Genomic DNA, 24,604 nt, shown 5'->3' with positions numbered 1-24,604 from the left:
TTTCATACTATAATGTCTTTGGTGCACCTTTAAATCATCATGTCCCAGGAGACACCAACTAGGAGGAGGTAAATGTTGATCCCAAACAGTAACACAGGGTCAGGGGTTGTGTTCTCAAAGCGTTTCAAAGTAGGAGTGCTGATCTAGGATAAGTTCAGCTTTTTCAATTATAATGAATGGACAGGAGTGATCTGATCCTAGATTAGCACTCATCCAAGATGCTTCATGAAAACAGGCCCAGATACATTCCCATCTGCCTAATAGGTCAGGATAGGGTTGGGGTAGGAGGCAGGAAATAGAGCTGATAGGCAGGTTTAATACATCCTCCAATATGAATGACATCCATTTTTTAAAAAGTACTTTATTACAACAAATTATTTGCTGCATTATATAGATTGTCGAATACATAATAGGCTACTTCAATATTCTAACATCAGTACAGATAGAAGATAGTGGCCCAAATATCCTGTATGTTATTGTTAAACAATTGAATAAGAACTCGTTCAGAAATCCAAATGTGTGCTCTGTGCTAGATACAGCAGTGAGGGAGTTTGATTAGGCTGAACCGCGGTGCACCTGGCTATGACCTGTCATGTGATTGGATCACACCTGTGAGGCAGCATAGTCTCAAACTGATGCAATCACTTTTCACCTGGTGCAAACTCTGCCCACCCGGGCCAGCATAATCAAATTCCCTCATTATAACGGCAAATAGGCATCCAAAAAAAGTGAGCACCAAAATTAGCTTACAAATTGGATAGAGTGATGCTTTACACTCCACACGCACATTGTTACTTTCCTTAGCTACAAAACCAAATAACGTTGCTCAAACAGAAGGGGGAAGTAACAAAGTCACTGACAACCAAAACGAAACAGGCAGGGTTTTACGAGGGGTTCTGAAAGACACTCGTTGGGGTATCCACTGAAAGTTGACTAGTCACAACAACAGGAATGTAAATGACAACCACCACGAGCACCCACTAAATTTGCCCAAGAAGAGGCCTACACAAGAAAAACCCACACCAAACTTAAAAGACAGGAAACAAACCAAAAAGTTGAGCAAAACAAATACAGGGAAGATCAGACAAATTAACATCTTTCTATAAATGAAATAGGGAGAGCCAACTAAAAAGGTGTTGACCAAACATCCTCATTTCAAGGCAACTGAAGCACTGGGCCAGCCACTCTTAAATAGCACAAGGGCCAGCACAGGTGTAACACATACTGACTAACGAGGTGACACAAATCGCTGCCTCCAACGTGCTAAAGTGCTATACATCCTAAAGTCCAACCTGAAAACATAAATTGAAAAAACAAAACCTTTAACACAACTACATTTGTTTTGTTGTCAAGTGGGAGGAAATATAATAATTATTTACAAGTTGGATGTAACAAGAAATTCAAGTGAGTAATCATTTGTTGTTCTCACTTCAGGCTAAAGCTTTTGTGTGAGTGCTCATATGAGACTTCAAGCTTCCTTTATAACCAAAGCATTTGCCACATTATTTGCACTGGTAAGGTTTCTCCCCTGTGTGAACACGCTGATGAAGTCTTAAATAGCTTAATGCGATGTAACCTTTCTTGCACACAGGACAGATATATGGTCTCTCTCCTGTATGAGCTCTCATATGCAATGTCAACTCTATCTTCTGGTTGAAGGCTTTGTCACAGTCTTTACACTGATATGGTCTCTCCCCTGTGTGTATCCTTGAATGGACTGTCAAGTGTCCCTTCTGGTTAAACATTTTGCCACATTGTTTGCACTGATAGGGGTTCTCTCCTGTGTGTACCCTTGTATGGATGGTCAAGTTGCTCTTCTGGTTAAACCTTTTGCCACATTGTTTGCACTGATAGGGGTTCTCTCCTGTGTGTGTCCTTGAATGAATGGTCAAGTGTCCCTTATGTGTGAAGCTGTTGCCACATTGTTTACACTGATATGGCTTCTCCACTGCAGCAGAGTAGTCTGGATGACCTGAAAGGGGCTGATCACTGGTTGGTTGTGGTACTCTGTAGTCCTCTCCATCAGGTTCTGTTTTGATCTCTTCAGTTATGATGATAGGTAGAGCGCTCATCTCTCCATCATCCACAGTTTGGTTTTGGTAATGATGTGAGGGCTGAGGTGGGTCCTCCTGACTGAGTCTGTGCTCCTGTTGTTCCTCTTTAATATGTGTGGGTTCTGGGTCCTCCTGCTCTAGACTGGGGCTCCACTCCTGCTGCTCAGGGGGAACGACAGGAGTCAGTAGCTGGAAGTCTGGAGGGGAAAAAATATAGTCAATCAATATTGACTTCTTAATACAATACCTGTAATTTTGTTTGGAAGACCTCTCTGCACTCAAAAATAAAACTATTTTGTTGACTAGTCTACACTACAGCACAGAAAAGGCTATACTGACACTCCTGACCTACAAAAATACACTGCTCAAAAAAATAAAGGGAACACTTAAACAACACAATGTAACTCCAAGTCAATCACACTTCTGTGAAATCAAACTGTCCACTTAGGAAGCAACACTGATTGACAATAAATTCCACATGCTGTTGTGCAAATGGAATAGACAACAGGTGGAAATTATAGGCAATTAGCAAGACACCCCCAATAAAGGAGTTGTTCTGCAGGTGGTGACTACAGCCCACTTCTCAGTTCCTATGCTTCCTGGCTGATGTTTTGGTCACTTTCACTCTAGTGATAGCATGAGACGGAGTCTACAACCCACACAAGTGGCTCAGGTAGTGCAGCTCATCCAGGATGGCACATCAATGCGAGCTGTGGCAAGAAGGTTTGCTGTGTCTGTCAGCATAGTGTCCAGAGCATGGAGGCGCTACCAGGAGACAGGCCAGTACATCAGGAGACGTGGAGGAGGCCGTAGGAGGGCAACAACCCAGCAGCAGGACCGCTACCTCCGCCTTTGTGCAAGGAGGAGCAGGAGGAGCACTGCCAGAGCCCTGCAAAATGACCTCCAGCAGGCCACAAATGTGCATGTGCCTGCTCAAACGGTCAGAAACAGACTCCATGAGGGTGGTATGAGGGCCCGACGTCCACATGTGAGGGTTGTGCTTACAGCCCAACACCGTGCAGGACGTTTGGCATTTGCCAGAGAACACCAAGATTGGCAAATTCGCCACTGGCGCCCTGTGTTCTTCACAGATGAAAGCAGGTTCACACTGAGCACGTGACAGACATGACAGTCTGGAGACGCCATGGAGAACGTTCTGCTGCCTGCAACATCCTCCAGCATGGGGGGCCTCACAGCCCTCCATGTGCTCGCCAGAGGTAGCCTGACTGCCATTAGGTACCGAGATGAGATCCTCAGACTCCCTGTGAGACCATATGCTGGTGTGGTTGGCCCTGGGTTCCTCCTAATGCAAGACAATGCTAGACCTCATGTGGCTGGAGTGTCAGAAGTTCCTGCAAGAGGAAGGCATTGATGCTATTGACTGGCCCGCCCGTTCCCCAGACCTGAATCCAATTGAGCACATCTGGGACATCATGTCTCGCTCCATCCACCAACGCCACATTGCACCACAGACTGTCCAGGAGTTGGCGGATGCTTTAGTCCAGGTCTGGGAGGAGATCCCTCAGGAGACCATCTGCCACCTCATCAGGAGCATGCCCAGGCGTTGTAGGGAGGTCATACAGGCACGTGGAGGCCACACACACTACTGAGCCTAATTTTGACTTGTTTTAAGGACATTACATCAAAGTTGGATCAGCCTGTTGTGTGGTTTTCCACTTTAATTTTGAGTGTGACTCCAAATCCAGACCTCCATGGGTTGATAAATTTGATTTCCATTGATAATTTTTGCGTGATTTTGTTGTCAGCACATTCAACTATGTAAAGAAAAAAGTATTTAATAAGAATATTTCATTCATTCAGATCTAGGATGTGTTATTTTAGTGTGCCCTTTATTTTTTTGAGCAGTGTATATTTAATTTCAGAATGAGTTAAAGTTAGGTTAGGGTTAAGATAAGGGTCGGTTTTAGATTTTGGTTAGTTGTTTACTGGACAGTCGTAGGGCTGGGCGGTATACCGTATATTACTATATACCGGTATTGATGCACGGACCGGTTTGGGTTTTTACTTTACCTTCTATAAGGGTATTTGAATGTTTGGTTTGTTAAATGTGATACGCTGTATGTAATGTCCACTTTTATAGTTTACTCCCCTACTTCAGTCACTGCTCTCTCATGCCGCTTTCCACACAGACCTAGCCCTACCCCACCCCCTGTCACTCAAGGAGTGCATTTGTTGTTGCTCGACCACGGGACACTTGCATTCAGTCTGCATGTTCAATGCAGCACATGGAACAATGTTGATAACTACGATGCTGTTTCCACTTTGCTTCTTAATCTACAACATCTACAAACTGCTCGTTTGTCTTTTCTTAGCAAGTTGTGGCTAAGTTGTGTTAGCTGCTAATCGCAAGTTATCTGGCTAGCTAGCTAATAAATGTACTGAGTCGGAGCAAACTTAGCTAGCTATACAACCTGATACCAGTGACGGTGTAGGCCTAAAACAGCATGTTGTTTGTGCAACAGTATCTTCTAAATCAAAGAGGAATAGGCTAAGCTTAAATATGTTAGCTACATGAAGTAGCTAAGAGAGAGATTATAGGGTACCCAAAGAAACACTGACCATAACTTTGGTTCCTACCCTGACACTAACTCCTCACTGGTATTTTTGTTTGTGTCCTGTCAAACAACACTGAATTCAAAGTGTCCACTATTATCTTCTAGCTATATAATTAGAATAATCATTTTTCCATGATTACAACAGTTCACCCAAATCGCAAGTTAATTTTTAAATTTATTTTACCTTTATTAAACTAGGCAAGTCAGTTAAGAACAAATTATTATTTTCAATGACGGCCTAGGAACAGTGGGTTAACTGCCTTGTTCAGGGGCAGAACGACAGATTTTTTTTTACCTTGTCAGCTCTCGATCTTGCAACCTTTCGGTTACTAGTCCAATGCTTGAACCACTAGGCTACCTCAATTTTTTTGCCCATATCGTGCAGCCCTTCGTGACAGTGTGGAAATAATCTCAAATGAGTGCAGGAAATCATTTTGAGTTGAAGTTTAATTGAACAGTAGAAAACAATTAGAATGAGTTAGACCCATTGAAATAACATGTGTTGCCACCCTAGGGTCAAGAACTACTCATAAAGCAAATGTCTAACTTTTATATTCAAAAACATAAAGTACCATCAAATACTGTTAACATTTAGAAAAATACTGTGATATGATATTCTGACCATATCACTCAGCCCTAGTATTTTGTAAAAACAAAAGTACTTATAAAAAGAAGCTGTTACCATGTTCCAACGCATATTATATAGTTTCTGTTTCATAGTTGTAACAAAGGCAAACCACAAATAAAATTGATTTAACAGTGGAATTTGTGTTTTTACATATAGCCTACATCAACTAATGAAAATGCTATTTTGTTACTTGGAATCAGGGAACAAATATTTTCCAATGTTACCAAACACCATCATGAACACAATCAAATGATTATTTCAGTGATAGCATATGAAATGTATTAATTACACTGTTAGAATTTTGCAGTCAGAATGACTCATTTGCATAAGGCCCAGCGGTTCTAGTGTTTACTATATTTAAAACCAAATACTTTTACTCAAGTAGTACTTTATTTTACTAGGATTTTCACTTTTATCTGAGTCATTTTCTATTATGGTATATTTACTTTTACTCATGTATGACACTTTAGTACTTTTTCTACCAATGCTCAGACTCGTCCTCTAGCTTGAAAACAGACATCCAAACTCTTGCGGTACAGTAGCTCCATGGAAAGTAGTTGAGCAGCATGGTAAGAACCCGAAGAAAAAGAAAAAAACACCAATCAAAACCGTCTAACCCATAGCAGAGCGCTTTTGACGTAGCCACTTCATTATACTCGCCCTTAATCCAGTCGCCATATTGGGATGAAGCTACACCCTTCACCTCCCCTTTGGCATATCACAATGTGCCACATTAATCTAATCTATTGGTCTACAAGTCAAATCTCGTACAACAACTGTATTTCACTACAAACCTGCTATGTGTGATGTTCTCTCTGGTTTGGTAGCCATGTCCAACAGCCTCCGTAGACGCTCGTTCTCCTTTGCTGAACGGCAGATTTGTTCCTGATACTCCGCTATAGTCTTCTCTACGACCCCGAATATCTCCACAGCAGCTGCCGACAAACGCTCGGTAACGAACACATTCAACAACTGTAGTTTCGACATATTGGAAATGGTTATGAAAGTGTAGCTGTTCGTTTTATCAAATAAATATTGGTTGAAACCTTTCTATAAGAATCTGCTTAGCGCCCTTTGAACAACAATTTCAATATAAAAAATAAATAAATTGATAGTGTTCTCCTTTCACAAAAGCTGGTCGGCAGAAAAAAAATACTGCATTACATTAGCGCCACCTGCTGTTTTGGAGCATTTAATGGAAAACCAGTTATTGGATCCAGCCCATTACCTGGACAAAGCAGAGTTTTGCCCTCGGTTTCAATGTGGGTCCCAAGACGCCGTTTTATTCATGCCTTTGCCTTGTCTGTTAGTACCTTCTAATTAAAATTGCAATAGAGCCCCACAGTGGAGGTATCATAATACCCATCAAATCTAGTGGTCAAACAGGGAAATGGTTCCAATCGCCTTTCAACCATTAATTTTTCCCATAGTGAATTGTAGTTCTTTATGAAAGCCACATTAGTAGCTAATTAGTGTTTCAATTTTGTGGAGTAAATACAGGTGAATATACAAGTCAAAAGTTTGGACACACTTACTCATTCAAGGGTTTTTAAACTTTCTTATTTTCTACATTGTAGAATAATAGCGAAGACATCAAAACTATGAAATAACCCATGGAATCATGTAGTAACCAAAAAAGTTTTAAACAAATCCAAATAATTTGAGATTATTCAAAGTAGCCACACTTTGCCTTGATGACAGCTTTGCACACTCTTGGCATTCTTGGCATCACCAGGCCCAGTGAATCAGAATGAGTTTTTCCCCACAAAAGGGCTTTATTACAAATAGAAATACTCAAGTTCATCAGCTGTCCAGGTGGCGGGTCTCAGATGATCCCACAGATGAAGAAGCTGGATGTGGATGTCCTTGGCTGGTGTGATTTCACATGTTCTGCGATTGTGAGGCTGGTTGGATGTACTGCCAAATTCTCTAAATAGACGTTGGAGTCGGCTTATGGTCAGCTCTGGTGGACATTCCTGTATTCAACATGCCAATTGCTTCATTCATCTTCACCTCGATCCTGACTAGTCTCCCAGTCTCTGCCGCTGAAACACATGCCCACAGCATGATGCTGCCACCACCATGCTTCACCGTAGGGATGGTGCCAGGTTTCCTCCAGATGTGACACTTGGCATTCAGGCCAAATAGTTCAATCTTGGTTTCATCAGACCAGAGAATCTTGTTTCTCATGGTCTGAGAGTCCTTTAGGTGTCTTTTGGCAAACTTCAAGCGGGCTGTCGTGTGCCTTTTACTGAGGAGTGGCTTCCGTCTGGCCACATAAAGGCATGATTGGTGGAGTGCTGCAGAGATGGTTGTCCTTCCTGAGGATTTTCCCATCTCCACAGAGGAACTCTGGAGCGCTGTCAGAGTGACAATTGGCTTCTTGGTCACCTCCCTGACAAGGTCCTTCACCCCCATTTTCTCAGTTTGGCCAGGCGGCCAGCTTTAGGAAGAGTCTTGGTGGTTCCAAACTTCTTCCATTTAAGAATAGGCCACTATGTTCAATACTGCAGAAAGTTTTTGGCACCCTTCCCCAGATCTGTGCCTCGACTCGTCTTGGAGCTCTACGGACAATTCCTTCAACCTCACGGCTTGGTTTTTCCTCTGACATGCACTGTCAACTGTGTCAAATCAATTGAATTTACCACAGGTGGACTCCAATCAAGTTGTAGAAACATCTCAAGGATGATCAATGGAAACAAGATGCACCAGAGCTCAATTTTGAGTCTCATAGCAAAGGGTGTGAATACTTGTGTAAATAAGGTATATGTTTTATTTTTTAAATAAATTTACAAAAGTGTTTTCGAATTGTCGTTATCAGGTATTGTGTGTAGATTGAGGAGGAAAAATGTGATTTAATCAATTTTAGAGAAAGGCTGTAACGTCAAAATGTGGAAAAGGGGAAGGGGTCTGAATACTTTCCAAATGCACTGTATGCCCCTTCGTGAGATGGGTGTTTTTCCCCAAGTGTGTGCTGTGCCCGGCCAGAACCTTGGACACTTACATTACACAGGCAATACGACAGTCTGATTGGCTATTCGTTTTCTATAGTGAGAGAGTTCTGGGACAGAGCCTACAGAGCCTAAAGACTCTCACATTGGATTGTGGACACTATTACTGCAGTATATTGGCTGGACAGCCGGCCTCTGACCTCTGTTGTAGTAGCGTATTCTATTAGAGGAGTAGCTACATGGTGGGCCCTGCTCTGAGGAGTTTCCACTCAATTACATTTTCGCCTCGGCCAGTTGGGCATCGTATAGCACTTTTTCTAGGTACAATTGAGTCAATGTTACCCCCGCCAATAAGGTTGGGACGGCTGTGCTGGGTGTTGCCTCCTCTTCCCTGAGTGGGGACGGAGGGACACAGCAACTATGACTGCCCTGAGCTCAGTTCTATGGGACTTTGTTCTCTGTCTGGCCCTTACATAGTTCACCGATTATTCTTGTATTGTGATACCATATTGGAGTGATCCAATATAGTGCTACATAACGAAGGTTGCATATGTAACTGTCACAAGAATTGTCAATCCCAATGATAATAACTGACAATCAATAGCTTTGACCAATCCCTGAGATCTGTAAGACCATGGGTTTAATAATAATTAGTCAAAGACTCTTATGCAAAAAGATAGTACAGTTTATTCACGAGAACGTTCTGAAGTCCATTATACAAAGACATCCGTTTTATAGCTGCGCACATACTTCCACACAAACAGTAGATATCCTACGCACATACTTCCACACAAACAGTAGGTATCCTACGCACATACTTCCACACAAACAGTAGGTGAGTTTTATCCTTCTCCAGAGTTCTCACCACTGTGTATCACTACCTAGCCGGCAGTTCCATTCCCCCGAGATTAGGGAAACCTTGAGAAGTACTCCCTGTGCTCTCATAGGTTCCTTAGAGTTCCTGCCAGGTCGCACTTTGTTATGCGCTGTCATCTACTTCTACACGTGGCCGTTGACGCTTCGCATAGAAATGACTAGTTCCTGAAAAAATGCTGGGAAATGTTAGATGTGTGGCAGCTAAAATGGCAAGGAACCTCCTCGCAGGGTACAAAACATGGATTTAATATCTTTCTGAGTTTTCTTGTTTTTATAGAACCACCTGCAAATGGAATCGAGAATTAAGAAATGATTGCCAAGAACAGGTTAGTTAAAAAAATCTATGGTGGCGGTTTGTGTGGGGCTTTCCTGTAACGGCCAGTAATGGACACCAAAAACCTTGAGGTGAGGAGGATTATTTCAGATGTTTTTGGAAGATGGGCAGGGACTCTGCTGTCCTAGCTTCAGGGAGATGCTGGTTCTACCATTGGGTGCCAGGACAGAGAAGAACTTGGGCTGAGTGGGAGCTGGCTTCCTGTAGGGGTGGGAGGGCCAAGAGACCTGAGGTGTCAAAACGGAGTGCTCTGGTTGGGGTGTAGGGTTTGAGCATAGCTTGAATGTAGGTAAGGGAAGTTCCTCTTGTTGTTCCGTAGGCAAGCACCATGGTCTTGTAGTGGATGGGATCTTCGATTGGAATCCAGTGGGGTGTGCGGAGCAGGGTGACATGAGAGAACTTGGGAAGATTGAAAACCAGGCGGGCTGCAGCATTCTGGATAATTGCAGGGATTTAATGGCACGAGCGGGGAGCCCAGCCAACAGCGAGTCGTAGTAGTCCAGACGGGAGAGGACGAGTTCCTGGATTAGGACCTGCACCGCTTCCTGTGTGAGGTAGGGTCGTATTCTACGGCTGTTGTAGAGCATGAACCTGCAGGAGCGTGTCACTGCTTTGATGTTTGCAGAGAACGACAGGGTGTTGTCCAGGGTCACACCAAGATTCTTTGCACTCTGGGAGGGCGACATTGTGGAGTTGTCAACCGTGATGGAGAGGTCTTTGCAGAGAACAGCAGGGTGTTGTCCAGGGTCACGCCAAGGTTCTTTACACTCTTGGAGGGCGACATTGTGGAGTTGTCAACCGTGATGGAGAGGTCTTTGAGCGGGCAGGCCTTCCGGGAGGAAGAGCAGTTCTGTCTTGTTGAGCTTGAGGTGGTGGGCCGAGATCCATGTTGAGATATCTGCCGGGCACGCAGAGATGCGTGTCGCCACCTGGGTGTCAGAAAGGAGAAAAGTAGTCGAGTGTCAGCCGCATAGCAATGATAGGAGAGACCATGTGAGGATATGATGGAGCTGAGTGACTTGGTGTATAGTATAGTGACAAAAATACAAACTCTGTTATGCACATAATTTGTATACGCCTTAAACCTGAACATTTCCACTGTCTGTTTCTATCATGTAAGAAGAAGCCAGTGCTTTTCCTCTCTTGTTTCTGAGTAACTTAGTCACGAGTCCAGTGACAAAAGGGCCGTCTGAGTGACCCGTTTTTTGGTCCATCCTGTTATTTTCCCATCTTTCAAGGGCACAGCTGTGTGGAGATATGAAGAGCACAGAGGCTAGCTTGAGCAGCAGCGACAATTTTATCTGCAGAAAGGAGTAACAAAACTGCCATTATCACTTGTTTGTACACTATGCTCCCACCATGATCTCACACCCCTGCTAAAATGCCACATAGACAAGAGGTTGTATTTTCCTATAAAAGCTGAGAACCAACTGTTGTTTGTTGGGCTCCTGACTGTTGCACCTGCTCCATTATTGCAAATCTTATAATAAAATAAGTTGTTTTGAGGAATCTACAGTCTCCGTCTTCCTTTCTGGTTAGAATTTCCACGACCAATAGAGAGAAGAGGAGAGGGCCTAGAACTGAGCCCTGGGGAACACCATTAGTGAGAGCACGTGGTGCAGACACAGATCCTCTCCACGTCACCTGGTAAGAGCGGCCTGCCAGGTAGGATGCAATCCAAGGGTGTGCAAAGCCTGAGACACCCAGCCCTGAGAGGGTGGAGAGGAGGATCTGATGGTTCACGGTGTCTAAGGCAGTGGAAAGAGAGTCAGCTTTGGCAGTGGGGAGAGCCTCCTTGACTCAGAGAAGAAGCCTGACTGCTAAGGGTCAAGAAGATCATTCTGAGGGAGATAACAAGAAAGTTGATCAGAGACCGCAAGCTCAAGTGTTATGGAAAGAAAATAAAGAAGAGATACAGGTCTATAGTTTTTGATGTCAGATGAGTCGAGTGTTGGTTTCTTGAGGAGGTCAGCAACTCAGGCCATTTTGCAGTCAGAGGGGACGCAGCCAGTGGTCAGGAATGAGTTGATGAGGGAAGTGAGGAATGGGAGAAGGTCTCCAGAGAGGGTCTGAAGAAGGGGATGGGGTCGTCCGTAGAGAGGAAGGGGGAGTGAGGGATGGAGGGAGGAGAAGGTGAAAAATAGTTTGAGGGTTAGAGGCAGAAGCTTGAAATTTAGAGTGGTAGAAGGTGGCTTTAGCAGTGGATACAGAGGAAGAGAAGGTAGAGTGGCGGGAGTGAAAGGATGATAGGAAAACTAAACTTCCGGAGGACCTACATTTTTGCTAAGCTGGCTGCAGTCCTGTTCTGTAAGCTCGCAATGAGTCACTCAGCCACGGAGCAGGAGGGCAGGGCCAACACGGCCGGGAGGAAAGGGGACAGTGTGAGTCATAGGATGTGGAAAGGGAGGAGAGTGGGGTCGAAGAGGCAGAATCAGGGGGGAGAAATATTTAGCAGAAGGGAGAGATGATAGGATAGAAGAGCAGAGAGTAGTGGGATAGAGAGAGCGAAGATTGCGATGACGCATGACCATCTGGGTAGAGGCTGAGTGGTTAGGGTTGGAGAACATACTGTTTTCATATCCCGAAAGAAAGAAATTCTCACTCCAATACATTTTAATAGAAAGTTAGTAAAAATAGATAAGATCTTGCTACCATGGAAAGGAAAATACCTGTCTATTTGTGGAAAAGTCCCGTGATTAACTCTTTAGTTATGTCCCAGTTTACTTATGGCCTTGCCTACACCTAGTGACTTGTGAGCAAAAAATATTCCATTATATTCAACCAGACAAAATTAAACGGGCCTATTTATATAATGAATATGAACTCGGAGGGCAGAAATGATTAAATATTAAAGCATTAGACCTCTCACTAAAGGCTTCAGTCATACAAAGTTATACTTAAATCCGTACTGGTTCTCTAGCAGATTAGTAAGCATGTCTCACCCCATGTTCAAGAATGGCCTTTTCCCCTTTATTCAGATTTCAACCTCTCACTTTGTAATTTAAAAATTAAATCTCCAAAATATCTCTATTTTTAAAACAAGCTGTAGAAAGTTGGTTGCAATTTCAGTTTAATCCACCAGAAAAGACGGAACAAATATTACAATAAATAACGGTTCAACTCAAATATACTAATTGATTAGAAAATCATGATTTGAGATTTTTTTTTTTTTAACTGTATAATCTTTGTAAATTATATCATATATAGGACTGGTGGAGTTGTCACACATGCAGCTAACACAAATATATGGAAATGTCTGCTCTACCCAAAATTACAACCAACTAATTGCAGCATTAGTGCAAAAATGGAAGAGGCAAGTGGAAGGGGGGGAGAAAGAAACTTGCCTGTCGGCCCTGCATTAAAGACCATAATTGGTTAACGAAAATTGTGATAAAGAAAAGAAGTATACCAGTTTAATTTACGGACCAAAAAAATGACCGCTGTGTCATATAGCCATATTGCAAAATAGTTGGGAAGAGATTTTTGATGTACTGATACACAAAATGACGGCGTATTCAAGTGTTTTTCATTTTTAATTATTATACAAAATTCTTGCAACCAATAGAATGTTATATATATATATTACAGTACCAGTCCTACATTTGGACACACTGTTTTACTATTTTCTACATTGTAGAATAATAGTGAAGACATCAAAACTATGAATTAACATATGGAATCATGTAGTAACCAAAAAAGTGGAAAACAAATCAAAATATGTTTGAGATTCTTCAAAGTAGCCATCCTTTGCCTTGATGACATCTTTCCACACTCTTGGCATTCTCTCAACCAGCTTCATGAGGGAGTCACCTGGAATGCATTTCAATTAACAGGTGTACCTTGTTAAAAGTTAATTTGTGGAATTTCTTTCCTTCTTAACCTGTAGTGACACCCATCCCGTGAATGGGACCGTTATCATCATCTGACACTAATTAGCATAATGCAATGGACATAAATCTTCCTAGAAAATATTCCTATTCATGAAAATCACAAGTGAAATATATTGGAACACAGCTTAGCCTTTTGTTAATCACCCTGTCATTTCAGATTTTCAAAATATGCTTTACAGCCAATGCTAGACAAGCATTTGTGTAAGTTTATCATAGCCTAGCATTATGCCTTGCTAGCAGCAGGCAAACTTGTCACGGAAATCAGAAAAGCAATCAAATTAAATAGTTTACCTTTGATGAACTTCGGATGTTTTCACTCACGAGACTCCCAGGTAGACAGCCAAAGTTCATTTTTCCCAAAATATTATTTTTGTAGGCGAAATAGCTCCGTTTGTTCTTCACGTCTGGCTGAGAAATCGCCCGGAAATTGCGGGCACCACAATGCCCGAAAAATATTCCAAATTAGCTCCATAATATCGACAGAAACATGGCAAATGTTGTTTAGAATCCATCCTCAAGGTGTTTTTCTAATATCTATTCGATAATATATCTGTCGGGACAATTCCTTTTTCTCTAGGACCGATTGGAGTAATGGATACCTCTGCACTTTACGCAAGAATCTCTCTCGGAGCCACCATGTGACCACTTACGCAATGTGCCCCCATACGGCTATTCTTCAACAGAAATGTGTAAAACTACGTCACAATGCTGTAGACACCTTGCGGAATACGTAGAAAGCGTAAGCTCGTTGATGGTACATTCACAGCCATTTGGGAGTCATTGGAACGCAGCGCTTTCAAAACCTGGGGCACTTCCGGATTGGATTTTTCTCAGGCGTTCTCCTGCAACATCAGTTCTGTTATACTCACAGACAATATCTTTACAGTTTTGGAAACGTTAGTGTTTTCTATCCAAAGTTGTCAATTATATGCATATTCTAGCATCTTTTCCTGACAAAATATCCTGTTTAAAACGGGAACGTTTTTTTTCCAAAAATGAAAATACTGCCCCCTAACACCAAGAGGTTAATGCGTTTGAGCCAATCAGTTGTTTTGTGACAAGGTAGGGGTGGTATACAGAAGATAGCCCTATTTGGTAAAATACCAAGTCCATATTATGGCAAGAACAGCTCAAATGAGCAAAGAGAAAGGACAGTCCATCATTACTTTAAGACATGAAGGTCAGTCAATCCGGAAAATTTCAACAACTTTGAATGTTTCTTCAAGTGCAGTAGCAAAAACCATCAAGCGCTATGATGAAACTGGCTCTCATGAGGACTGCCACAGGAAAGGAAGACCCAGAGTTACCTCTGCTGCAGAGGATAAGTTCATTAGAGTTACCAGCCTCAGAAATTGCAGCCCAAATAAATGCTTCAGAGTTCATGTAACAGACACATCTCAACATCAACTGTTCAGAGGAGGCTGCATGAATCAGGCCTTCATGGCCGATTGCTGCAAAGAAACCACTACTAAAGGACACCAATAAGAAGAAGAGACTTGCTTGGACCAAGAAACACGAGCAATGGACATTAGACCGGTGGAAATCTGTCCTTTGTTCTGGAAAATAGCAATCAAAACATTATGATGTTCAGAGATGGATGTGAGGGGTTTAGTGGAGTTGAAGGGCGGGACTAAAAATAACAAGATAACTCATGTCAAATATAGAATGTGTAGAGTTTCAGAACGTATGTTCTGAACAGCAGCACAGTTGGAAAACATATGGCAAATAGAAATCCACGTTGGATGGTGTTCAGAGATATATGGGAGGGGTTGAGGGTAGCTGAAGGATGGGACTAAAAACAAACAAAAGATAACTATTGTAAAATATACTGTGTCCGTAAAACGTATATAGTGTGTATATAAGATGGAAGTAGAAACCTAAGTGTTGTTGTCCATTAGTTTAGTTTACTCCAATTAGGGGAGGGATGGTAGGGTTAGGGGAAAATAATAAAATGTAAATATATATATAGATATATCTATATATATGGGGGAAATTATGCAGATAATTACATTGAAAGCCACAATCTGTCTGCAATATTAAAGCTGATCTATCCCCCCGCCCCCCCACACACACAAAAAAAATGAATAAAATAAAACATACAAAATATTTGCTGCATTATATAGTCAACAAAGACATAATAGGCTACTTCAATATTCTAACATGCAGACAGAAGTACAGATAGTGGCCCAAATATCCTGTATGTATTGTTAAACAATTGAATATGAACTCCTGTTGTTTAGGAATCCAAGTGTGTGCTCTGCTAGACACAGCTGTGACGACTTCCTGAAGCCAGCAGTGCAGGAGTTTGATTAGGCTGAACCGCGGTGCACCGGACTATGGCCTGTCATGTGACCAGGCAAAAGCGGTGAGGGAGGAATGGCTCATGCCCGGGAGGCAGCCTGGTTTCAAAAAGGATGCAATCACTTTTCAGCCGGGCCAGCATGGTCAAATTCCCTCATTGTCCTGGCCAGTAGGTATCCAAAAAAAGTGAGAGCTAAAATGAGCTTACAAATCTGATACTGACTGATGTTTTATCACTCCTCTCACATAACTACATTTGTTTAGTTGTCAAATGCCAGAAAATAGAACATAAATTATTTACAAGTTGGATGTAATAAGAAATTCAAGTGAGTAATCATTTGTTGTTCTCACTTCAGGCTGAATCTTTTGTGTGAGTGCTCATATGAGACTTCAAGCTTCCTTTATAACCAAAGCATTTGCCACATTCTTTGCACTGGAAAGGTTTCTCCCCGGAGTGAACACGCTGATGAAGTCTTAAATAGCTTAATGCCATGTAACCTTTCTTGCATACAGGACAATTATATGGTCTCTCCCCTGTGTGAACTCTCATATGCAATATCAATTCCATCTTCTGGTTGAAGGATTTGTCACAGTCTTTGCACTGATAAGGTTTCTCCCCTGTGTGTATCCTTGAATGGATTGTCAAGCTTCCTTTCTGGTTAAACATTTTGCCACATTGTTTGCACTGATATGGATTATCTCCTGTGTGTACCCTTGTATGTCTGTCCAAGTCGCCTTTCTGGATGAAGCTTTTGTCACATTGTTTGCACAGATAAGATTTCTCTCCTGTGTGTATCTTTGAATGGATGGTCAAGTGTCCCTTACGTGTGAAGCTTTTGTCACATTGTTGACACCGATATGGTTTCTCCACTGCAGCAGAGCAGTCTGGATGAACTGAAAGGGGCTGATCACTGGTTGGTTCTGGTACTATGTAGCCCTCTCCATCAGCTTCTGTTTTGATCTCTTCAGTTATGATGATAGGTAGAATAACCCTCTCTCCGTCATCCACAGTTTGGTTTTGGTAAAGATGTGAGGGCTGAGGTGAGTCCTCCTGACTGAGTCTGAGCTCCTGTTGTTCCTCTTTAATCTGTGTGGGTTCTGGGTCCTCCTGCCCCAGACTGGGGCTCCACTCCTGCTTACAATTAAGTTGCTCAGGGTAAACGGCAGGAGTCAGTACCTGGAAGTCTGGAGGGAAACAATATATCTTAAACAGGTGCACTATGCAGAAATCGCTCAGTCATTTCCTGGTTGCTAAAGCTAATAGTTTGCCTTATTTCAGTTTTTGACAAAACAAGCAAGCATAGTGTAGCGAATCATTGTACCATCTAAACTGCTGTGAAATATATTTTCCATAACCAAACATATTGTATTTTCAGCTGGTGTAAAAAACTGAAAGTAAAAAACTAAACTTAAGAATGGGAAGCAGAGAATTAACACATATAGAACAGATCTACCACTTCTTAGACTTGCTTTCAATGAGAATGACAGATCTATAACTACATTTCTATGTGAATTTGGTCAGTTGGCCAAAAAAGGACATATTCCAGCTTTAATAAAGTATCAGAAATGTTGTTTGGAAGCCCTCTCTGTGCTCAAAAATAAGACGATTTTGTTGACTAGTTTACACTAAACAGCACAGAAAAGACTATAATGGCACTCCTGATCTGCAAAAATGTATTTTATTTCAGAATTAGTTTAAGTTCAGTGTTAAGGTTAATGGTTTGGTTAGGGTTAAGGTAAGGGTTGGTTTTAGATTTTGGTTTGTCGTTTACGGGTCAGGAATGTCCTTAGAGCCGCTCCCCCAGCACGTGATTTATACAAAGCAATGTTGGTGAACCAGAGTTTCGTTCGAGGGTGCTTATAGCCAGAGAGAAAGGGTTTCCACAGCCACAAAGTCAAAATTGGCTAAGATGTGCTTTTTGATATTTTTTTATTTAACCTTTCTTAAGATTAGGCATAAAGTTAACCACACTGCTAAGTTTAAAATCACATTTTATGAAGATACATGTTAGAAATAGGAGGGATGTATGACTTTGTGGCTGTGGTATCTAGTGACGACCGAGGAAGAGACAGCTCTTCAGCATAGGAGAGGCTATACAGACAAGCCTGGTCCCCAAAATTGATGACGTATGTCGTGCAGAGAGTTGAGTGGGGATGAACGGATTCGGTTCAGTCAGTCGTCCTCAGCTAGCTAGTTTTATTTTGTAACGGGTCACCAAACAACCTATGCGAAATCACGCGACGTGATTGAGATGCTTGATATCAAAGATGTTTACAGTCACGCCACATCCTTACTGTACCCACGTAACCTGTCGAGAATTGTAAACTTGTTTGCCGAAGTTGGGACTTCCATTGTTGATTTTTTTTATGTCGCAGTTGTACATTTTCGGTGAAAATCACTACAATAAATGTGCTTTAGCTGTCACTCTGGCCTGATATTGGCAATTGGCTAGACTATCTAGCTACGTCCCTCTCCCTACTGCAGGACAGCAGTGCTCGGCAATCAAGAGTGAAGAACAGACTGCACACATCGACAACAGTCACCCTCGAAGCATCGTTCCCCATCGCTCCACAAAAGCCGCGGCCCTTGCAGAGCAAGGGGAACAACTCCTTTAAGGTCTCAGAGTGACGTCACCAATCCATTTTAAATTGAGAGGCGTTTCTTCCTATTAAAACGTGTCTCACTGCAAAATGTCAAGCAATGTCCTGGGGCGTGGCTAACGGAGCGCTCTTTGAAATAAGATCAAGTAAACGCAGTATTCCAATGGATCGAGTTTTGTCGATACGTTAGCTAATTGGCATATCAGGGTGATATCCAGATGGTGACCAATACCACAAGTTATTTCTTCCTCGCCCATCGAAATAAGCATCACTGTCTTTTACAAGTTTAAACTAGCGCAATGCTGCTGTGACAACTAGCCAGCATAAACTAGTATCACCAGGATGACTGACTGAACCGAATCCATTCGTCTCCACTCGAATCTCAACTGCGCGATATACGTCATCAATTTGGGAACCAGGCGTATTCGTATAGCCTCTTCCTTTAAACATATCACAACGTGTCACATGAGCAGGGTTGCCATGCCCGTGGTTTTCCCCGAAATTTGGGCTACTTGGAAAACGATGTTGCGGGTGAATTGTTCTTGGGCTGCAGGTTTTTTGCCCACTTTTGGCCTACTCTGCACTGCGGTCACCATCGCATTTCTTTAAAAAATATATATATATATATATATACACATTTTACTGTGACCGGTTGCTGCTGACTATCAGGCAGTGAGGGGGGCTGTTACTGAATGAGTGATGGGGAGGGGCGGACAGCAGCAGTTCTTGAGTCTCGAGTGGACATTTGAAATGGCCGTTATGGAACTCCCTCTCCGGGAAAAGTCCACAATAAAAAACTGACATTAAAATGTGGAGAATGACACATTGGCTGGCATATGTTAGACATCAAGTAGAGTACTAATTTCTATGGCTTTGTAGGTTACTGTAGCATTAGATTGACAGTTAAGTCAGTCAGAATAGGCTACAGGTAAAAAATAAAAATAAAAACACTGGCTGTTGTTGACAAGCATATTAGTTCATATCCATATTAATATTTTATTCAGTGATTGAAATTACGACCCCTTAGTAGCCTATTCCAGCAGGCTATTGGGCAACAAGCACTTCTTACCCCAAAATCGCCTTACTATATGTTGAATAAATGAGTCTGTCAATTTGAACTAAGCAAACTGCTAAATCGTTCACTTTACATCTTGCCTATCAGGGGCTATAGGCTACCTGCATCTAGCTAACCAAACCATGACAAAGTTGAATTACAATCAAAAACCCAGATGTTAGTCAGTAGCCTATGCCTATTGAAATGACAATCCAATATCGCAAATAGGCCTTTTATAATGGTTTGAAGTCTGGCACAACGGGTTGAGGAGTAACAGATTACATCTAATCCGTAACATGTAAGGGATTACAACAAAACGGTAACTGTAATCCGTTACGTTACCAGCAAATATATTGTAATCGGATACACATACTTTTGAAAAACTAGGTGATTACTTTGAGGATTACTGTTAAATTCAGAAAGTATGTTTGCAGAATTTTTTTTTTTACACTTCTGTCCTCAATGGCATTCAAATCAGCATTGAAAAAAGGCGCAAATTTAAGTTTGTTCAACCCAAGCAAGTCTGAACAAGTCAGAGACCACTATGATGACACCAAATGGGTTTGATGGATCGCGGGGAAAAAGCCAGAATAGGTTTTTGTAGGCTACAGTCCAATCTATGTCTTCCAATGGTGCGACTGCTGTTGGCATCCAAAGATTATCCAACTTGAATAAACACTTGGAGGTAAGGATGACAGCAGAGGTGTAGTCTACGGCGATACAGATATCACTTATTATTGATATCTACATAGGGCATTGATGTGAATCACACTGCTGCTCTCTAATTTTAGATATCTGCGCCACATCTAAATGTGTATTTGAACCCAATAATGGTTGAATTCAATACATTTAAGCTGCCTATCAATCATCAGTCATTGTTTTTGAAACCAGTGGACAGCCAGTGAAAAATGTGCTCTTGCAACAGCTACATAGTGCAGATCCAAACCTATGGAATAAAAGCGGGGATTTTTATTGCTCAGTCTAATTCATGCTGGTAAAAACAATAATAACCCATAGGCCTACTGGACACATGCTCAAACTTGCACACTTTTGATAGACTTAAAAGTGGCAATCTGTAGTTGCTATATCCATTTTTGGACTTATAAATATACAGTACCAGTCAAAAGTTTGGACACACCTCCTCATTCTAGTTTTTTTTTTTTTTTTTACTATTTTCTAAATTGTAGAATTACAGTGAAGACGTCAAAGCTATTAAATAACACATATGGAATCATGTTGTAACCATCAGATGCATCAGATGACCTGGCCTCCACAATCACCAGACCTGGTTTGGGATGAGTTGGACCGCAGAGTGAAGGAAAGTGCTCAGCATATGTGGGAACTCCTTTAAGACTGTTGGAAAAGCATTCCAGGTGAAGCTGGTTGAGAGAATGCTAAGCGTATGCAAAGCTGTCATCAAGGCAAAGGGTGGCTACTTTGTCTAACACTTTTTTGGTTACTACATGATTCCATATGTTATTTCATAGTTATGTCTTCACTATTATTCTACAACGTAGAAAATAAAAACCCTTGAATGAGTAGGTGTGTCCAAACTTTGACTGGTCCTGTATGTGTATATATATATATATATACAATTGATCAATTGATTCTTGAAGAATATAACATATAAATGCCTCATGAGCTTAGTTCAACTGTCACATTCCATGAGAACCCAAAATATAAGCTTGTTTTACTCCAATGTTTCTAAAACATTGTAAATGTAAACAAACACTGTAAAGGGGAACCACTACTAGGTCTCAGAGCGAGTGACGTCACCGACTGAAACACTATTAGCGCGCACCACTGCTAACTAGCTAGCCATTTCACATCGGTTACACATATTTCCAAGTCCTATTCTTGAAGATCAAGGTGTATAGCATTTATTGGAATGACTGGAATTCTGAAAGACTTTGGTTTTTAATGTAAAGATATAATTTAATTATATTATTATATATAGTAGAAAGTGAATGGTCAGAAGCCGACATAATCAACCCTATAAAGTAACATTTAACATCCATATATGGCCAGCTATGTAAAATGTAACATTGTTTTATTCTGCAATAGATGTGGCTCAACAGTTAAATAAAGGTTAAATAAAGATTAAATAAAGTAAACATAAATTGTTGTCTTTTTATAATGGCTCTTAAGGGGAACGTGATGGAATGTAATCATATTACATTACTGAGTTTGGGTAATCCAAAAATTAAATTACGGATTACATTTGGGAAAGGTAACTAGTAACTAATGGATTACATTTAGAAAGTAACCTACCCAACCCTGCTGGCACGTAAGGACACGGCTGCCAGAAAATTGCCTAAAATTCGTCCAAGTGTGTCTTGCGCAGAGATTGTGATCCTCTGTCCAACTTTCATCACTCAAACTCTACGGTCGGATTTATGTATAGTTATACACATTCGCAAATGGGATTGATTTACAATCATAGCAGTCAAACGAGTTAAATCGACATCCGTTGATGGAAAATGATCTGGCGAGTTTAATAAGGGCGATTTGTCTTTCCTCTTGCGACATGTTAAAATTCCTCGATTACATCACGTTAGCTCGCAATAATTATTATTTTCATGGAAAACGCATTTAGATTCTTACGTTGTGACGCGAATATTCCTTCTTAATTCGCTCGATAACGTTATGGAAAATAGTTTACTGGATAAACGTGGCAAATCCTCTTTTACTGCATCCCCCCAAATTGGGGCTAGTTTTCAGGCCTTGTGGCAGGTTTCGAATAGTCATTGTCTAGAAATGTTAGCTAGACCTGGCAACCCTGCACACGAATGACTCCATGATAAAATAACGGTAAAAAAAAATCGAAAATAAACATGAATCTAGTCTATTAGTCAAATCTCGTTACAAAAACAGAATGTTGTACGAACCTGCTCTGTGTAACTTTATCTCTGGTTTGCTAACCAAATCCAACAGCCTGCGTAAACGCTCGTTCTCCTCCGCTGAACGGCAGATTTCTTCCTGATACTCTGCTACGGTCTTCTCCACGGCTCCGAATATCTCCACAGCAGCCGCTGACAAACGCTCCGTGACAAACACATTCAACATCTGTAGTTTTGACATATTAGCAATGGTTATGAAAGTAGCTTTTCGCTTTGTCAAAGAAATGTTGGTTGAAACCTCTCTCTCTGATTCTGCTTAGCGTACTTCGTCTTCTTCTTCGATGAGGTTTAACGGCGGTTGGCATCCAATAAATGTTGCATTACCGCCACCAACTAGACTGGGGTATAAATCCTTTATACTTTACATGAAAAAGGTAAAATATGGTACCATCTAACCCTACACTCATTACAACCCCACCACCCTATTCCACTATTTAAACCTATGTAGTCCTACCTCAGGCCAACATCCTGGAAGGATGGGACATCTAGTTTAGCGGCTGGTAGCAACCTTTGGACAACAATGGACCAGTAGAGGCTCCTCAGAGGAGGAAGGGGAGGACCATCATCCTCAGTGAATTTTATAAAAATTAAAATAGTAAAACATTAAACGTTATCCTTTTTATATAAAACTTTACAAAATATATTCACGTCACCAAATAATGTATTAAAATACACTTGCATTGAAGGTCTACAGTAGCCTCAACAGTACTCTGTTGGGTATCACCATGGTGTAGCCGGAGGACAGCTAGCTCCCGTCCTCCTCTGGGTACATTGACTTCAATACAAAACCGAGGAGGCTCATGGTTCTCAACCCCTTCCATAGACTTACACAGTAATTATGACAACTTCTGGAGGACGTCCACCAACCTATCAGAGCTCTTGTAGCATGAACTGACATGTTGTCCACCCAATCAAAGGATCAGATAATTAATCTAGTACTGAAAGCATAAGTTACAGCTAGCTAGCACTGCAGTACATAATATGTGGTGAGTAGTTCAGTCAAAGAGAGAGAAAGACAATAGTTGAACAGTTTTGAAAAATTTAATTTCTTCCAAAATTAAGGAAGCAAGAGGGAGACTAATTTCCTTTGTTTGACTTGCTTAGCTAGCAAATGCAGCAAGCTAGTTTAGCCTACTCAAACAGAGGGATGTTATGTTAGCTAGCTGGCTATGACTATCCAACACAACACTGGAGCTCTTCCAAGTCAAGGTAAGCTTTTGGTTTTTACTCATTTATTACCACTGGGCCCCGCCGGTGTAAGTGCTAAACTGCTTACTGACGGTACACTGTAACATTACTGCATGATTGTAGCGAGTTTACTAACCTGGAGATGGGAGAACCTTCCAGAAGGACAACCATCTCTGCAGCACTCCACCAATCAGGCCTTTATGGTAGAGTGGCCAGACGGAAGCCACTCCTTAGTAAAAGGCACATGACAGCCCGCGTGGAGTTGGCCAAAAGGCACCTAAAGGACTCTTAGACCATGAGGAAACAAGATTCTCTGGTCTGATGAAGCCAAGATTGCACTGTTTGGCCTGGCACCATCCCTACAGTGAAGCATGGTGGTGGCAGCATTATGCTGTGGGGATGTTTTTCAGCAGCAGGGACTTGGACACTAGTCAGGATCGAGGGAAAGATGAACGGAGCAAAGTACAGAGAGATCCTTGATGAAAACCTACTCCAGAGCACTCAGGACCTCAGACTGGGGCGAAGGTTCACCTTCCAACAGGACAACGACCCTAAGCACACAGCCAAGACAATGCAGGAGTGGCTTTGGGACAAGTCTCTGAATGTCCTTGAGTGGCCCAGCCAGAGTCTGGACTTGAACCCGATCGAACATCTCTGGAGAGACCTGAAAATAGCTGTGCAGCGACGCTCCCCATCCAACCTGACAGAGCTTGAGAGGATCTGCATAGGAGAATGGGAGAAACTCCCCAAATACAGGTGTGCCAAGCTTGTAGCGTCATACCCAAGAAAACTCGACATTGTAATCACTGCCAAAAGGTGATTCAACTGAGTAACGGGTCTTATCTTATATAAATGTCATATAAATATATATATTTTAACATTTGCAAAAACTTATAAAAACCTGTTTTTGCTTTGTCATTATAGGGTATTCTGTGTAGATTGAGGGAAAGAAAAAAATGTTATACATTTTTAGAACAAGGCTGTAACGTAACAAAATGTGGAAAAAGTCAAGTGGTCTGAATACTTTCCAAATGCACTGTAAGACATAAAAATAGCCTACACCTAGAAGTGGATATCGAACAACTTGAACAGACTTTCCTCTCCACTGAATTTCCAGCTATTTTGCTATAACGCCGCATCTGACACAGAACAGGTGTCGGATAAATTCATTCCTAACGATTTCACAAGTTATGGTATTTTTGCATTATTGTGATCTTTGAGCAGTATGAGCTGTTTTCAGTGTCAATGAGG

The 24,604-nt window shown here is 41.7% G+C and overlaps 1 pseudogene; it reads right to left on the bottom strand.

Moving 5' to 3' along the window:
- Nucleotides 1-601: 601 nt before the first annotated feature.
- LOC139414004 (zinc finger protein 420-like) lies at nucleotides 602-22,536 on the bottom strand (annotated as a pseudogene).
- Between the last annotated feature and the right edge of the window lie 2,068 nt (nucleotides 22,537-24,604).

This window comes from Oncorhynchus clarkii, chromosome 7 (genome assembly GCF_045791955.1).
Source record: "Oncorhynchus clarkii lewisi isolate Uvic-CL-2024 chromosome 7, UVic_Ocla_1.0, whole genome shotgun sequence".
NCBI classification, from domain to species: Eukaryota; Metazoa; Chordata; class Actinopteri; order Salmoniformes; family Salmonidae; genus Oncorhynchus; species Oncorhynchus clarkii.
This window is presented reverse-complemented; position numbering and strand designations above follow the sequence as displayed.